Raw genomic sequence first — 15,978 nt, 5'->3', positions numbered from 1 at the left:
TTCTCCAAAACTTGCTAACCGCAAAATACCAGCATTAATGTTTGCGGATGACACACTTTTGCTATCCAAAACACCTATGGGGATTCAGCGTGTCCTAGAGGAATTCAGCTCGTTTTGTAAGGAAAGGAATCTGGAGGTAAACCTAAAGAAAACAAAGTACATGGTCTTCCATGCTGATTCTACCAACTCCCTGCACCCTAAACTGGATCGTACGTCCCTAGAGAGGATGCCACTTTTTGATTACTTCGGCCTTACCTAAAATGAGAAAATGGAATGGGGGCCGCAGATCACCAAGGCGAATTTAAAATTAATCCAGGCAAGTGGGGGGGATTTTAAAAGTCCACAGGAGCTGCGCTGTAAAGGTTATTGGCCCCCCTGCAGAAATTTACAAGGTTCATACAAGAGGAGCCACTATGTACAGAGCTGAACTCTGGGGCCACTGTTCAACTAACACGTTGACAGTGACCGAAAATAACTTTTTAAGGCAGCTCCTGGGCCTCCGAAAAAGTAACCCCCTAATCCCTTTAAGGATGGACATGGGCATTGCTCCTATTGCCGATTTGATTGCTTTACGCCCACTCCTCTACTGGCGATGGTTGTGGAGCACGCCAGAGTTGGAAAACTATAGAGAGGAATTAAAATCAGTTATGTCAATTCTAGGGGCAGGGAAAATTCCTTGGTTGTCTTTCATCCGGGATGTATTTCGTAAAATAGGGAGAAATGACTTGTGGTCCGCAACAGAGGAGACTTGTCTTGCTATATCCAAACAATCTGTAACATCTGCTTTAAAAGAACATAGACTGCCATGTACCATCGAGTCAATAGACTCATCTAGTTTAACTTCCAGGTTTCTGGATGTAAAGCAGCACTATAGCCTGGAGTCTGCTTTAGATTTTATATAACCCCTTGCACCCAAAAAACTGTTTCTTCAATTTAGGCATGGGAACCTCCCCCTTTATGCATTTTCTAATAAATGGCTGGGTGCTAATAAATCACTATGTCCAGGGTGCAATGCTGTAGAAGAAACGGAGACTCATGTGATCTTTTTCTGTCCTGCATATAGTGTGGCTAGATCTAAATGGGTTCTTCAACTTTGCAGAAACCTGGGTATAAGAAACTATAGAGAGGTCTATAGGATATTAAAGTATGATACCCACTCGGTTTTTGTCGTTGCAATTACTAAATTCTTCTTTGCAATGTGGTGCAAACGCAGATGTTTAGTGAAAAATTAGAGTACTGAATCATGTTGATCTTGTTTTATTTAGGATCATTTTCCCTGATTTTAAATGGTATTAATTGAAAATTATCTTCTTTTAATCTTTTTTCTGTTTATTTATATTTTTAAATATTTGGTCCAATACGATGACATTGTCTAATATGATGTTAATGTTGCCCTTAACCGAGACACTTGTTCATACCTAATGCACTCTATGGGTTATCTGCTTGACTTGAGGGGGCGGGACCCTCTCTATATTTTCACCTCCTTGACTCCTGGGGCCCATATGTTAAATTACCAGAATTGTACCTGTTTTTCTTTTCTATTTTTCTTTTAATAAATAGTTTGCTATTTTATGATGTTGAAATGCTATATCACTGTGCTTTTATGGCAGTATTGCCAAAATAAAGTTCTATGACTTGACTTGTAATTGCCCAGGTTACTGGGACTCACAGAGGGAGTCATATCCATGCCCCCATCACAGATCAAAACAGCTTGAGTTGGCACTCTGACTAGGCCAGATTCCATCTCAGTTCCCAGTGTTAACCCTACTACACCCTTATGTTGAGAACCACCACTTGGAGCTGAACTAGGGGGAACAGTTGCCTTAAGGGCAATGGTGGCTGGAGCTGTCTCCTTTTTGGTGCACTCACTAGTCCAGTGAGTATTATTCTTACACCATGGTTTTCTTGGGCATTCTTTCTTTTCAGATTAGGGACCCCCACCATTAGAATCTTTTTGGGGACCTTGTGAAGACTTCTGGTCTTAGCTTTTTCCCCACCCTTTTGGTCTTGCGGCTTCTGGTCACCACCTTGGTTCTGTACCGTCTGCTTCACCCTGGTTCTGACACTTTTGTCTGCCTTCTTTCGCAATTCTTGGGGAGAGGTCAGATCAGAGTGAACCAAGTGCTGATGCAACTGGTTGGTTCTGACAGTTATTAAGAATCTGTTCTCTCATGATTAGATTATACAATCCTGTATAGTCACACACTTTACTGCCCAGCAACCAGCCCACCAGAGCCTTAGTAGCACAATCTACAAAGTCAGTCTAGTCCTGAGTCTGTGTCTTCTGGGTATCTCTGAACTGCATCCTATACTGTTCAGTGGTTAAGCCAAACCCATCTATCATAGCACTCTTCAGGATATTGTATTTGTCAGCATCCTCTTCTCTAACAGCGAGGAGCTTATCTCTACCTTTGTCTGCAAAGGAGAACCACAAGATTGCTACCCACTGCCCTGATGGGACCTGCTGTACTTTGCAGGCCCTCTACAGTGCAGTTATCCATTTGTGGATGTCATCCCCAGTCTGATAGGGAGGGACAATCTTGCTTAGATTTCTATGGTTGTAAAACCTATCCCTACCACTAGGGATATTGCTGCCACCATGCGGCTCTAGCCCCATCTGTGTTCTCTCTCTCTCAAGAGCTAGGGTCTCCTTTTCTAAGGCTACTTCTTGTCTCCTTATCCTAAGCTTGGCTTCTTTCATCCTAGCTTCATGTTCCCCCTTCTCAGGAGATGTTCTTCTCCTATGAGCAGGGGCAGAGGATCCTACAGATGAGCCAGAATGGTTGAATTCCACTGACTGTGATCTTTCCTTTCTACACACACCTACAGGTCTACGTGGGTGGATGGAGGGAGGCCAATTCTGACCCACCTCATCTCCTGGTAGCCCTGTGTTTCCCAGGTTGAGTCTACTGACGTCACCCTGGTCTGCATCATCATCATCAGAGTTCTGGTGGGTTACCCCACTAGTATCCTTTCCTGCTGATGGATGCACCCCACTCCCATTACCTAATCTGTCAGAATTTGATGCATTTTCCAAGTCATCTGCCACTAAGATATCTATCAGGTGTTGGGTGGTGGGACTTTGTCCTTGCTTTAGTTTTCTTATGGAACACAGACCCCTTAACTACTGGAAGGAGAATGTGTAATACTTAGATGGCAGCACTGGGCTGTCATCTGGCAGAGACCCACTAGGTCTGCCTTTAAAGTCATGACTAGTAAGGTGTGGTGTGTGCACCTACCTACACTACTTGGTTTCTTACTAAACCTCTCTAGTAGTTGTAGTCAGGGTGTGCTAAGCCCTTAACACCTACAACTGCTAAGTTCAGTAGAACTTATGTATTTTAAGCATGATTTATATGTACCTACTTGTACCTTAATGTGATTTTTCAAATGATATTCTCAAGATTATTTGGTAAAACAATGCAAGCTCTAATCCCACACGCTGCACACCAATGTGAGAAGTTGGCCTGGCATATGATGTCCACTATTCTAGTGGGCACCTTGCACCAGTCCAAATGACCCTTATTGATGGTAGGTTTAACGTCAACCTTTATAGAAAGCTATCCTAGTGGTAGCTGTGGATAGCAGCCTTCAGCCTAAGACTTAGAGGTGAGGTAAGCTAGTTGTTTTACCAATTCTAATCTCTTGAATGATCACATGAAAGCACACCACACAAGGTATATATCATATATATGTATTTAGTCTAAACACAACCCCTCTGGACTTTTTATGAGGTCAGAGGTAAAATTACAATACAAGGAATTTAATTAGCATACAATAAGTTCCACAGTATACATTGTGCCCTAGGGGCCTCACAAACCATACACTAAAATAATGGTATAAGAACCACGTGAGGGTTAGAAAGCAGGCCTAGGGCCTGTAGAACCGCTGGGGCTACCGGGAACCACCCAAGGTAGGGATGCAGGAGCCCCACGGGGACGTGTGAAGTGTCTAAACACAGCCGCAGATCACCATTGGCATTCTATGGAGAACAAACAAGTTACAATTTTAAAGATTAAGGGCACTTAGAGGTGAACGTCGATGGAACCCTTTTAGTCTAGGACACTTCGAGTGTCAAGACCCATGGGAGCACCGGAGTACTCTTGTTACCTCACCCAGGGAAGCCGGGTGCATAGGTGTCTTTTGGTATCGGGTTTCATCGTCGATTCCTATGGAGAGCTTCGAAGAAATGCTGCAGGCGACCAGAGGCAAAGTGTCCGGGTGGATCCAAGAGTGAATCGGAGCTGTGAAGAACCTGAAAGCAGAGGGGACAGTATCTGGGTGACTAGCCAGTGACCAGGATGGCGATGGGAAGATGCCAACCAATGTCGGGTGTTTTCAGGTGAAAGAGGTGAAGCTTGACTCTTCAACCACTAGTACCAGGAGGCGACAACGATGACCAGGAGCTGGATTCGAGCTGGCCCACTAAGGATGTTGAGTTCTGCAGCGTCGGAATACAGATTGGACCCAACAAGCCTTGACAACAGCAACCCATGCAAGATGACGAGATTGGCTTCAGTTCAGACCTGCAAAGTCTGGGGGACTCCTCCTTTGGAGGGGAGTCAGAACACGTCTGGAGCAACCAGGAAGGCTCAAGAAATCAAGGATTGGCCTTCGTGGGGGCTCACTAGCCAACGGACTAGGAAGCGCGAAGGGGCCTTAAGCTGCGGTGAAGAAAGGGGACTCATGGGTCACTCGTGGAGTACTGGCCTCTGTACTTCAGTGCAAAAGGTGCTCAGGGCAGGGGCTTCAAATACCCCCAATGCACAACTTCGGGATACCTCGGGAAGTAAGTGCAGGTGCAAAAATGCAGGATGTCCAGGAGTTCAGGTCCCACATCTCTCGTGTCCGCTACGGGTCTCAGTTTTGCTGGGATCTCGGGTCAGCTTCAGACATGTCTGGAAGTCAGTGTCCTGTGTCGCAGATTCTTCGGGATCCGGCGGGAGCCTCGAAAATGCAAACCGGCAAAGATGCTTTTGTTGCCTGTTTGAACAGGGTGGTCACTCCTTGACCACAAGGGAGATTTCTTCCGTCTTCCAGTCGATATGGAATGTCAAAGGTCCAAGGTATATGTTGCAGAGTTTCGTCCAGGGTGATCTAAAGTCCAGGGGACTGGGATTCTATTCTTACAGCAAGTTTAGGGATTCGACTAACTCTAAGGTCCCACCTATGGGTGGACCTGGGGAGGGGTGGTTACACCACTTTCCCTTTGTCTAGTTTCATGCCAGAGCTGGTGCTGAGTGCCCCAGCAACCAGTTTGAACTGGGAAATGCATGGAGCACCTTGTGTGCCATAGGCAGTGTCTGAAAAGCATTCACTGAATGCAGCCCGCCCTGCCCCAACACCCTAAAGTCTGTGTGGGAAGGTGCTAGCACCTCCCTGGACAGGAAACCTATTGTCCAGGCCCCCCCTTCTGGAGTTTCATCCATCAGCAGGAGGGCAGACTCTTGTCTGTGGCAGCAGCATCCATTTTGTGATGATGGGGCTCTGTTTAATTTTAACCGGGTATACCAGTGTGTACGTGTCTTCTACCTCTAGAAGGGTGGAATGCTACCCCCACCACCAGAACTGGTGGGGGGGGGGGGTAGCATCCCAAAGTGGTTGACACCTTACACAACATGTTTTGATAAAGCCAAACCAAAGTTAGCATTAACTGCGAGGATTATAATGCACTTAAGAGTATATGGTATGGCTATATCATAGAACAGCTATAAGGAGATGGTTCCGAAAGCTGCAGAGGGGCTCAGCTCATGCTACGGCACCCTCTCACACAAAACCAAGCACTCTGCCTTCAGGGTTGTCAAGGCCTGCCATAGGAGTGACTTATAGGTTACTATGTCAGCGCCGGGACACTCTTCGTAGTAGCCGTGCGCTATATAAATACCCCATAAAATTAACATTAACATGTGTCTATATATAAAGGTAGATATAGGTATACTATATCTAAGTAAGGGGTGCTTACACCACCTTACCCAGGCTGCAAGTGCAGACCTGTAGTGGCAGTTTGTAAGGCTAACCAGGGGTGGCACAATACATGCTTCAGCCCCTTGTAGGCTTCTGGGGTACCTGTGCCCTGGGTACCTAAGGTACTAAATACAGGGACTCATACGTGTGACCCAGTAACCAATCTGGTATGTACCTAAAGTACATGGTATCAATTTAGAGAGAGAACAGCTAGGCTGTTGGCCTGATTAGCAGGGCAACAGCCATACTAAAGTCGAAAAACCAGTGAAACACAGCAAAAAGTGGGGGTAACCATAGGAAGCAGACCCTACTCTCCTACAATAACAGAGTTCGGGGGATCATTTGAGATGTCACCAGTGATGTTACTGACCTTGTCATGAGAAATGTCATATGTGAGGTCAAAAGCAGCGCATTGCGGGGGCATGAGCTATAGTTAGCTCACTAACTACAACGGCTGAATTTCTCTGGTTTTGTATGAGTTAAATGTCAGCCTAACTAAAACACCCCTGTAACCTTTGTTTTTTCAGTGAATTTATAAGTATTTTTAAATGCTAATTCCTAACTATAATGCCCCTGTAACCTTTAGTTTTTCCATTGAATTTCTATGTTTTTTTAAGTAGTCCTCATGTTTTCAGAGTGGTGGAGAAAGGGGGCGGGGACTTTTATCAGCTCTTAGGAATTCCAGTGCGTAGGAATTACAGGAGCTACCAGAAAGGCTTCTTGGCCCCCAATGTCCCTCAGGAGTAAAGTGTACTTCATCCCCCAACCGAGCCGTGTTTGCAGAGTGGTGGAGATAGGGGGCATGTCCTCCCAAGATCTCTTAGCAATCCCGCTATGTGGAACTTACTGGAGGTAACAGGAGGGGTAGTTGGCCCCCAAGGACGTCCTTGAGGGCCAATTACCCATCCTGTTAACTCCAGTAAGTCTCACACAGCTGGATTGTTTGAGAGGTCTTTGGTAGGCCTTTCTCTACCGCTCTGCAAAGGCGCCTCCTGATAAACTATTAGTTGGGGAATGAAGTCCATTTTAGTCCTGTGGCTCCAAGGAGGCATGGGGATGCCAATCCCCCACCAGAAGTGCGCCAAGAGGTGTGTTTGCAGAGTGGTGGAGAAAGTGGGAGTCTAAAAAAAGTTCTTGAAGATTTGTGAAGCGGCGCCAAAGTTATTGGCAAAACAAAAAATGCTTTTCCTGTGGAAACTTTGGTCCTAATTATAACCACCTACTGGCAACTGCCAGCAGGATACATATATTTATGTTGCACACAACCAAGGTATCAGTGATTCATTTATTTTATCTTGCCACCAGAGCATCAACATTTTCATGCAAGTGGAGAGAGATGGCCGACACGTTTCAGTGTTCCCGCCTTCAGCTGGGACATAGAGTCCTTGCATATAAACACTCCATTTATACTCCTGTGAACAAGTCCATCATTATTGTCCATTTACAAACAGCTAGAGTTCACATTCCAAAACATGTCACCATTTTTACTACTCAGAAGATTAGCATGTTTTACACTGTTAGTTGTCATTATTATTTCATCCTTGGTGTGAAGTACATGTTATTGCACTACTAAACCAACACGTTACATGAGCTGTAGGATACCTGTTGGACTTAGCCTGTATAAGGACAAGATGTGGTATAAATCAGTGTAACATAATTTTCTAAAACAGAAGTCTAGGAAAATAACTATTCAAAAACGATAAGCAGTCTGTTATACATCTTTTAGTGAAGTTGGTTTTAACATTCTGTGTTTGAAAATACCACTTTTAGAAAGTAGGTATTTTCTTGCCCAACCATCCAGCCTGCTTCTGCTAGCTTGTGTATGGTATGTCTGGTTTTGTGAGTGACAGGGGCTGGGGGGCTTCTGGAGACAGGGTGAGCCAGCACTAGGCTGAATAGACCTATCTGCATTGGGAGTGGGGGGAAGAGTAGCACCTGGTCCTGAATAGGGCTGTTCCTGCCTTCCACAATGCTGGCTCCACCTCCTGTGGTGCGTCTGATGACCCTGGCGCACACTGGCAAAGGAAGAAGGTGTGCACTGGCAGAATGCACCCAGAACTGGTTTAGACTAGGTACAGGAACCTCTACCTTCAGAGAGCAAAGAGAATAGTAGTATAAATATGGGGTCCAGACCCCAAGACTTTAGATCACTTCTAGGAAATCAAAATGAACCTTTGCCAGGGAGAAGAGCCAAGGAAGCTGCAGAAGTTTGGACTGCCCCTATGTCAGTGTGCTGTTTTGCTGGGTTGGCCTGCAGTGGTTTCTTTATTGCCAAGGAAAGAAGAAGAAACTTTCATTATCTTGCAGAATATTTCTCCAAGGGCTTGAACTTGTGCTTACCTTCTGCTGAAGTCTCAGGGCTACAAGACTTCACCACCAGCTCCCCCCTGAATTTCCCTGCTGGGAATTCTGTCTGCAGAAGCCTACGTGTCATTGGGAGCTGGAAGCGCGACTCAACGAGAAGGAGCTTGTCGCCATCGCAGCTGCTGCCAGAGAAACGTGTCGCCACCGCATAGGCTGCCGCTTCATCACCAGAGAAGCGTGTCTTTGTCGCTGCTGTTTGCCGTCACATTACCAGAGAAGCATGTCGCCACCGCAAGGGTCGCCGTCGCCTCACCGGAGAAGAAGGTCGCATGGCCTGTCGCAGCTCAGAAGTTGGCAAGTTGCTGCACGGCCATCGGGCGTGCACGCATCTTCTTCACGTTGTCGCATCGCATTGAGGTGCCATCTTATTGCATCGCACTGGATTGTCGCATCGCATCGAGGTGCCATCTTGCCGCATCGTAACCGGAACGCAGTACGAGAATCAATGCATCACCTCCTCTACAGTAAGGGACAAGACGCATCCCCCTACTCTGCACAAGCATTGAGGAGCGACGCATCACATCCCCCGAAGCAAGGAACCAACGCATTACCCTCCCTGCGAACCTCTTGTTTTGCGTTACGCATCCAAGGTACATTTGTGAGGAACGCGTGCAATTATCATCAACTTGAACTAAGTTACTTCTATCATCTTTAAGTCTATTTTGAGTACAGTATTGTGCATTTCAGTCATTTGTGGTCTTGTGTTAAGTCTAGTAAAGATTACTTATTTTCTAAACTGGTGTGGTGTCCATTTATAGAGTTTTCACTGTGTTACTGTATGTGTTCCCAAATGCTTTACACACTGCCTCTGAGATAAGCCTGTCTGCTCGTGCCAAGCTACCAAGGGGGTGAACAGGGGTTATTTTAGAAGTGTACCCCCTTACCCTGACTAGACGCAAGGGTCCCTAATTGGGCAAAGGTACCTACCTCCGCCAACTAGAGACTCCCAGTTCTAACAAGAGCTACTTCTCATTAGTGATTCTAATTGTGACATATAAAAGTCTACACAACTTGTGCATTGTAACAAGACACTCTCAAGCCCAGCTACACTGGCTTGAATCATAATGTCCATAGAGCCAGATACTATGATTTATGTTTATGTGTATTTGTTTGTAAAGCGCTCGAATGCCGAAGCGGAGTGTTACATACTATGACTAAGGGCACTATGAAAGGGCCGCCATGTGTGTCATTGAGAGTGTGGTCTTTAGGGATGCATGAATATGTGTGCTTTTGAAGGGGATATATGTTTATGGGTGACTGAGAGCCTGTGAATTGGTAACTGTGTAATTAATAACTCTCCATTTAATCTGTCTTCCATTAAACGGTATTCAGAAGCATCATGTTGTTCACAACTCAATTTTATTCATTTATTTGAAAAGTTTTATAAAGCGTGAACATGACCCTTGTTGGTATCAGAGAGCTGTACACAGAGGCAGAAGCATTCATGAACTCAGAACAGTTGACGTCAACATTGTAAAACAACAAGGAGTAAACAATCAAGATCAGGTACCGGGTAGAGGGCCCTGCTAGTTCAGCTTCTCATATTGTATTGTATTGTAATTGCATTTATATAGCGCTTACTACCCCGGACGAGGCGTGAAAGCGCTTTTTCGGTGAGTAGCACGCTACTCCGGGATCCATAGAGGATTAGTGTTGAATTAGTATAGTGAAACATGCAAGTACATTTTAAAGGGGTGGATAGGTTAGTCAGTTGTTTGGATTTGGAATGATAGCAGAAGGATAGAGGTGGAAAAAAGGTTTGTATTTATATAGCTCTTGTTACCCCTGATGAGTGTTGAAGCACGCTACTCTGGAAGCCCATAAAGGATTAGTGGTGAATTAGTATGGTGAAATATGAAAGGAATCTCAGAGGTGAATATTACTCAGTTATTTGGAGTGAGAAGGATAGAGGAGGGATAAAAAGGGAAGAAAGCTTTGCATTCATATAGCACTCGTTACCCCTGGTGGAGTGTTGAAGCACGCCCCCCCCGGAACCCATAAAGGATTAGGGGTGAATTAGTATAGTTGAATATGGAATTTGAGAAGTGAACATGTTAGTCTGTTAATTTTGATTAAAAAGGATCCATCTATCTATCTATCTATCTATCTATCTATCTATCTATCACCCTCACTCTATCTACCTATCTCCCTCACTCTATCTATCTATCTATCAATCTATCTATCTATCTATCTATCGCCCTCTATCTATCTATCTGTCCACTACCCTCCATCCATCCATCCATCGCACTCACTCCATCCACGCACCTCCAACACAACAACCATTCCGATCCCGAGAGGAGCAAACATCCCAACGCCCACCAGACTCCCCATGCCGGACCAATGCTCCGACCTGCCACCCCGCCTCAAACTGCAAAGCGCTCCGACATCCCTCGGGATCAAGTCCGCGCTACACAAAAACTTTACAAACAAATCAAATACAAAATAGTGGAGGGATAAAAGGGTGAAGGATTTTTTGTTTGTTTGTTTGTTTTTAGGTCTTGGCAGTAGGGGGAGGCTTTTGGATGAGTAAAAAGGAGTTTGTTTTGGAGAGGGGGGAGTCAGAGGGAAGAGTTTAGAAAGGTTTGTTTTGGGGGATAGGTATAGTAGAAAGAGGTGTCAGATGATACAAGGAGTAGAATAGGAGAGAGTCAAGAAAGGGTTATTTTGGGGATCATAGTAGTGGTATGGGGTTTGGGGCAAATGAGAGTGGATGTAGAGGATATATTGATAAATGCATAGGCTAAGAAATAGGGTAGTGCGTTGGAAATGCTAAATTAGAAGAAAGTGATAAATATATAGATCCATAAGTACATTAAGTTTGTGGATGTGGATGGTGTGGGCTGGGTATTGCTAAATGGGAAAATGGGCTTAAAACACACACCACATACTAATGTTGTTTTCTGTATTCATAGAGTGCATACAAATTCACATAATCATGTCTTAACCCCTTTGCTGCCAGGCCTTTTATCCCCCATGTGCCAAGCACTTTTTTGGCTGTTTGGCGTAGTTTGCTCTTAGGCCCCCGTAACCTTTTGTCCATATCCACTCCGAATTGGCGTCCCTTTCTTCCAACGTGCTAAATATTCTAAAGGTACCAAGGGTTTGCGGATTACCTTAGAGAGGATTGAGAAATCAGGCAAAATACAGAAAAATTTGGGGTTTTGGGGAGAAAATGGGAAAAGAGTGCTGCAGAAGAAAGCGTCTGTTTTTCCCCTGCAAATAGTATCAATGAAGGATTTGGGTGCTAAAATCACCATCTTCCCAGCTTTCAGGAACAGTCAGACTTTTGTTAGAAAACAAAATTTCAGTTTTGGCATTTTACTGGGACATAGCCTATTTTTACTATTTTAGTGCCTCCAGTTAGTGGTAGAAATGGGTTTGAAACCAATAATGGATAGCTGTACATTTCTGAAAAGTAGACACAATTTTAAATTCATCAAGGGGTAAATTGTGTAGATTCTTCAAGGTTTTCCTATAGAAAGTATTAGTTGAAATAAAAGAATATTGATTGAAATGTAGTTGAAAAAACAGCCATTTGTGCCTGCATTTTCACCTGTAACTTCTTCTAAATATGGTATATTTTTGAAAGCTATATACCGTTACGTCAGCTGGACCCATTTGATTGCGGAGATATATAAGGCTTGTAGGTTCACTAAGCACCCGAGGTACCCAGAGCCAATAACTGAGTTGAACCTTGCAATGGTTTTTCATTTGGTAAAATATAGAGTGAAAAATAGGTGTCAAGGAAACCTATCAATAACTGAAATGGGAAGAAGATATGGAGTTTAGAAGCATTGGTTATTTATGCATCACTGAATTTGTGGGTACCCATAGTAGCATGTGAATTAGAGTGTTGTTCAAAAGGACTTCTTTTTTACACACTGTCTTACATTTGGAAGGCAGAAATGCATAGAAAGACAAACATTAATAACACTTTTTTTAATGGAGTTTTATATAGCGCAAACTTGACGTTCCCCTTCGAGTTTTGATAAAAATTATACTTCACATGTGTGGGCAGGCCTAGTGTTGGGGGCGTCCACACAAGCCATACCTCTGTGGACTCCCCCGGGTGTCTAGTTTTCAAAGATGTCTGGGTTTGGTAGGTTTCCTGTTAAAATGATGAATGATGCGTAGACCAGGTGAAGTAGGTAATAAGATCTGTACTTTATTCTTTAGATCTCTTCTTAGTTATAGGTGACCAGATGTAGTTAGATCCATAGGAATGCCCCACCAGGAGCAGGCTCTCCACTGCTCAGCCCATCCACACCAACTGACATACTCATCCAAACCAACACAATCAACATTACATCTGATGTCATCACTGGCTGAGCAGCAGGGAGAGAACTTCTGTAGGGAGGGTGCATATAGTAGAAAGTACATTAAAGTACATTACAACACATCCCCCCCTTTATAATGATAGAAAACAAACAAAACATGTGAAGGTGAAAAAACACACGTTCCGACAAAAGAGGATGCAATAATAAGAAACAATATACATCATCCCCATGCTAAAGTGATCACAACAACAAATGCATTAAAGTCGCCAAACATACAAATGAGGACAAAGGAAAATGGATGAGAACTCAAATACAACACCCATCTCACCTTCATAATGATCACAAACAAAAAGTAAGAAACTTGATTAAAACATACTTCAAGACCAGTGGAAACTATCCACAAAACTCACGTCCCAAACTATGGGCACAAACATGAGTAGCCAAGTGCACCACAAACTAAGGCACACAACAGTGGCAGAAGAGGGATCTACAACCCCCAACTGCACAAACCAAAGAAAGAACCAGGTCTACCCAAAAGAAATGGAAGAAGACACAGCCCCAACTAAGACAGAGTAATAAAACCCCAAAACATTCAAAAAAAACAATATGGGTATCCCTTAACCCAAAGCAACCATATTATGGTCAACTTAAACCCAAAGCAAATAAATGATTAGAATCACCAAACTCAACGTGCATAACCAAATTGCACAGACCAAACACCTACTAGAGGCATTAACCACATACAGGGTAACAGCAAAACCAAATAGGAGAAGTTACACCAGAGGTAAATTTCCCACGTGTGCACCCGTAACACACAGTCCGAAAAACACTCTACATGCGGGAAAATAACGCACAGTCCAATACATAAATCAAACGAAGGTAACCCTTAACCCAGAATACAGTCCAAATTACCTTTGGGAACCATAAATCCAAAACTAGCATAATATAGGTATCCCATAACCTAAAGACCATCTAGGGTATCCTTAAACCCATGACAACCCCACAAATACACCTCCCCGGGACCCATACTACCCTAAAATAAACTCAATTGGACCCTAAGCACATCGTGAATTAATAAATCACCTCAGGACAGAATGCGCCACCAATATGACCACCCCAAAGATGAGCACTCAGCGTAACATACATGAGTCCAGACCTCACACTCCAATTTAAACTTAAACTCACACACAAAATAACATTTCAATGACCAACATAAATAATGTTATTAACAGTCTCGTGGTCCGATGAGCGATCTCTCACCCGAGGTCTTCAATCTCCGTCCGTAGTCTGCTGGTATTAATATAAATCCACAGAAGTCCAAAAAATCTACCGACATGTCTGCTGATAAACACCCCCTCCATTGGTAATTTGATCATCAGTACCTTTTCCTGTAGTGTAGCACGAAGCATTTTATGCTTAGAAATCGTCACCCCACGTCTGCTCACACTGCTGATTGAGAGTACTATGACTTCCTTGCAGTCTCCCAGGAACGCGGTTGCAATCTCCATGGTAATGACTCCAGAAACGTTCCCACACAACTGTTCTTGTCAATAGATAGCTGCGCCAAACCTTTAAAATGGCAGCACGCAGATTACGTTGTCCCAGTTGGCTACCGGCACGTTAAGGCATCCTCGCGTGCATATTCAGCACAATATCCTCGAGCCACCTCACGTAGGATCAGACGTCACACTGAAGACACGCAGGCAAGGTAAGGTGTGTGTGTGTGAAAACCGAACTTTCACAAAAGTTCAAATATCGCACACTTCAACGGCTTCTACTTCAACTGTCCCAGGCATGGCCCGCCCAGCTCCGTGTTACATGCTCGAAAATAAACAAACAGGGAGTGAGCTGCCCAAGCCGCGCTAGTCTCAGGGGTCATAAGCAGTAAAGCACGACTTTGTTACCATGTGCATTAGCCGACGGTGATGTCCCCATGCGCAACACGAGACTTGTCCGTATAAAGTGTGACCAAATGCAAAGGTGCATACATTATCACACAAATCCTATATTCCAAAGAGAGTGTCCCATTCACAGCGCTCGATCTAAATGAAAGAGAGTGTCAGTCCTGCAATCATGCTTTGCTCCGTGTTAACTGCTTCCAAAATAAACAAACACGAAGTGAATTGCCAGCGCTGTGCTCTAATCTCTCTCTCCACGGGGTCAGAAGCAGTAGAGCACGACTTTTATAACGTGTGCAAGTGTAGAAACAAACTTCTCAATTCCGTCTCAGAGCGCTCGATTTAAAGGTCTTAAAACTGTAGTTCAGAGGTCAAACTCTCATGCCACACAACGCAGTACACAGTTTTTTAATGTTAAGCTTAATAGTCTGTTGGCAGGCAGGAAAAAGGAAAATCCAACATGTACTGCCATAAAGAGAGTCAGTCATTTTCCAAAACCAGCAAGCATACAGAAACTGGCACAATATAGTTAAGGGCGACCGTTGACAGGGTCACTGGTGGGGCATAAGGGGTGCCTAGGATCATTCACTCCACTTAGATGAAGTCTATAAGTCTGTTGGTTCCAAGTCTTTATATCCATATTAAAAACGCTACTTCATCTGCTTCAGTTTAAAAAATCAAATCAGTCCAAGGTAGCTCCATGGGTTCTTTGAATCGTCGCCAGTGTTAAAATGATGAATGGTGCGTAGACCAGGTGAAGTAGGTAATAAGATCTGTACTTTATTCTTTAGATCTCTTCTTAGTTACAGGTGACCAGATGTAGTTAGATCCATAGGAATGCCCCACCAGGAGCAGGCTCTCCACTGCTCAGCCATCCACACCAACTGACATACTCATCCAAACCAACACAATCAACATTCCATCTGACCTCATCACTGGCTGAGCAGCAGGGAGAGAACTTCTGTAGGGAGGGTGCATATAGTAGAAAGTACATTAAAGTACATTACAACATTTCCCTAGATGGCTGCTGAGCGGGGGGGGCCAAAACCCAGGTGAGCCCCTTTGCAAATCCAGGTTGTTAAGTGATAGGTAATTTTGATGTCTCCACTATATGTTTTGGGCCTTCCCTGCCGCAGGCACTTGGCCCACCCACACAAGTGAGGTACCATTATCATCGAGTGAATGTGGAATGGGTGGAAGTTTGTGGACCCATGCCGATTCCAGAACTTTCCATCACAGAAATGTGGGGAAAATGTGTTTTTTTTTTACAAAGTTTGAGGTTTGCAGGGGATTCTGGGTAACAGAACCTGCTGAGAACCACACAAGTCACCCCATCCTGGATTCTGCTGGGTATCTAGTTTTATAAAATATATAGGTTTGCTAGGTTTCCCTAGGTGCTGGAAGATCTAGGGTTTAAAATCTAAAGCTAGGCACTTTGCAAAATAAGAGTCTGTTTTCACTGTAAAAATGTGGTG

Source organism: Lissotriton vulgaris, chromosome 4_1 (genome assembly GCF_964263255.1).
Source record: "Lissotriton vulgaris chromosome 4_1, aLisVul1.2, whole genome shotgun sequence".
NCBI classification, from domain to species: domain Eukaryota; kingdom Metazoa; phylum Chordata; class Amphibia; order Caudata; family Salamandridae; genus Lissotriton; species Lissotriton vulgaris.
This window is presented reverse-complemented; position numbering follows the sequence as displayed.